The sequence below is a fragment of the Montipora capricornis genome, chromosome 3 (genome assembly GCF_036669925.1).
Source record: "Montipora capricornis isolate CH-2021 chromosome 3, ASM3666992v2, whole genome shotgun sequence".
Lineage (NCBI taxonomy): Eukaryota > Metazoa > Cnidaria > Anthozoa > Scleractinia > Acroporidae > Montipora > Montipora capricornis.
This window is the reverse complement of record NC_090885.1, coordinates 70,831,866-70,834,365: the sequence shown is the minus strand read 5'-3', so window position 1 is coordinate 70,834,365 and position 2,500 is coordinate 70,831,866. Positions and strand designations below refer to the sequence as shown.

At 40.2% G+C, this 2,500-nt stretch overlaps 1 protein-coding gene and 1 long non-coding RNA gene across 6 annotated transcripts in view; one reads left to right on the top strand and one right to left on the bottom strand.

Moving 5' to 3' along the window:
* The window catches only part of LOC138043881 (transforming acidic coiled-coil-containing protein 3-like), a 25,842-nt gene that overhangs the window by 22,487 nt on the left and 855 nt on the right, over positions 1-2,500 (bottom strand). For both annotated transcript variants that reach the window (XM_068890377.1, XM_068890375.1), the window contains exon 2: positions 1-159. This exon is cut by the window's left edge and continues 3 nt beyond it. The gene's annotated coding sequence lies outside the window, so the exon portion shown is untranslated. The remainder of the gene's footprint in view (positions 160-2,500) is intronic.
* LOC138043889 (uncharacterized) overlaps positions 1-2,500 on the top strand; it is a 29,252-nt gene that overhangs the window by 26,013 nt on the left and 739 nt on the right. For 2 of the 4 annotated variants that reach the window (XR_011131352.1, XR_011131354.1), the window contains one exon: positions 311-2,500. This exon is cut by the window's right edge and continues 739 nt beyond it. This is a non-coding gene — a long non-coding RNA (uncharacterized lncRNA). The remainder of the gene's footprint in view (positions 1-310) is intronic. The other 2 variants (XR_011131353.1, XR_011131355.1) reach the window with 2 other exon arrangements.

The following is a 2,500-nucleotide window of genomic DNA, read 5'->3' as shown; positions in this document are numbered from 1 at the left end:
TGCTGTTTCAGTGTATAATTTATGATCTTCCTTGGTCACGACTTGTGTTCTTTCAGTCCAATTTTCCTCTTCGTCAAGTCGTCGAATAGCCTGCCAATCATGCGATAATTCAGGACCCCAAGGGCTTGTGCGCCGAAGAGGAGAGTTCTTAAAGGAAACCTTTATCAAAATTTAAAAAGATATAATAAAGATAGAGAGCAAGAAATCCTGGATTTTTCCCTGCATAAGAAATGCACAGCAGTTTAAGCATAAGACCCATATGATTTATTCTTATTCTTATTATTCTTTTTACTCTTATTATTATTATTAGTAGTAGTAGCAGTAGCAGTGGCAGTGGCAGTGGCAGTGGCAGTGGCAGTGGCAGTGGCAGTGGCAGTGGCAGTGGCAGTGGCAGTGGCAGTGGCAGTGGTAGTGGTAGTGGTAGTGGTAGTAGTAGTAGTAATATTAACCCAATGACTCTTATCTAACGCCAGACAATTTTACTTGTCAACTGAGGGCGCCCTGAGGTGCCTGAGGAGTGAATAGGTTAATATCATAATGGTAATGGGTCTCCTGCAGAAGTTTCATTAGAAGCCGGTCACCGGCGGAATATCGCCGTCTGTTTGTCAGAAATTTGTCTCTCACCGCCAGCTACTCTGCCTTGATTTTCACTCAAACCCTTGTAAAGATAAGAGAGACCGCCACTTACATAGATTACCCCAGTCACTACTGGAAAAGTTATAGAAACCCTTGCTCCTGGCAGTTTACAATTCTCTGAGACATACAGGACAACCAACACCAGGGGTCTTTCCCCTACTCTTCACAACCATTCTGTGAGTTCTTCGATGTCACACAATGTTGATTAACAGGAAGGGTTTCCTGAAACAGGGCCTACAATTCATATTCCTTATTTGTTCCTTACTGTATAAGACCCTGAGTGTTCGTCTGACCAGGGTTTTCAGCCCAGTCAAAATGTGCCGGCAGGAGCTAAACATTTTGACACAAACACTGAATAGCAGGGTTACTGGGGCCTAGAAAAGCCTTGAACATGACACAGGAAAATGAGCCACATAAACGGTCAGCATTTAAAGCTCTTGCAGTTTCAAACAAGATTTGTCTAAGTGAGTTTGTAGAGACGATTCCACCGCTTCTCCAAAAAGGTCTAAATTATTTTGTACAATTTCAGAAGGAAACCTATCATTTTGCATTTATACAATGTACAATGTATTTCTAAGGACTTGAAGCGTTTGATTAAAATTGTTGATTTCATAAGGACTTTCCCAATAAAGCTACCGGTGGAAAATAACTGGCATTTAAAACTTTGACGCCTAAACCAGCCTAAACCAGCCAGACTTAGTTACTATTTTACTCTGTCTAACGCCAGACTATTTTACTCGTCAATGAGGAACCCCCAGGAGTCAGTGGGTTAAGGGAAAAAGTTCTTGAGTACAGTAAGTGTTATGTGTAAGCTCAAAAACAGGGGCTGAGTTTACCTCCTGTGCCAGATACAACCATTTGAAGCCAAATCTTCAAAAGATTTTGGGGGAGCATGCCCCGGACTCCCCTACTGAGCAAGGGCCAGATGCCTACTATTCAAGCCATCTTGCCTACTACTCAAAACCATTTTGACTGGGCTGGATTTTGAACCTGTCATCTTCTGCTCAAAAGTGCGATGCTAACCTAACTGGTCATTGGTTTAATTATTATTATTATTATTATTATTATTATTTATGAAAAGGAAATTGCAGCGTTGACGCTGATTATATACACATATTTGCATACATAACTGATGAAGGTCACCAAAGTGATCGAAACGTTTTACCTTTTAAAAACTTTTTTAATCAGTGTCAACGCGGCAATTTCGTTTTATATCACGCCTGATTACAACCACAGTATTTTTATTATTTATTGTTCACAGATTTAAAGCAGTTATGTCACACAAAATGATGTCAAGTAGAATGAAACATTGCAATAACCACTTTAAACTGCTGAACAACATACCGTAAAAGAGATACAGCAAAAGGAAACAGAAGCATGGATGGAGACAAATGGACAAGACTGAAACGGATTGCATTTGGGTAAATCTTGAAAAAGGTCGGCCTGACGTTTTTCAAGTTTATGGCAAATCATCTGGACAAAGGTCATTTTTGCTCTGAATCATCTCGTTTGTGATGTAACGATAATTAGTAAAATCCAACTAGGGGTCTATTATCAATGCTGCATTCTGATTGGTTGAGCTACTAATAGGCTATTTGTTATAGCCTACTAGTAGCGAAAGCGCCGGCCATATTTGTAATGTTTTGGCGGCAGAAAGGGATTAAAGTCTAGCTTTAACTAGCGAAAGATGTTTTGTCTCGATATTTTTTTTGACCAACTAGTTGGATTTTACTAAAACAATTATTCCTCTCGCCCTCATGGCCTCAGAGTCAATAGCCCATTCGGCCTTCGGCCTTGTGGGCTATTGACTCAGAGTCCATTCGGGCTCGAGGAATAATTGTTAATTATTTTCTCAGTAAAGGAA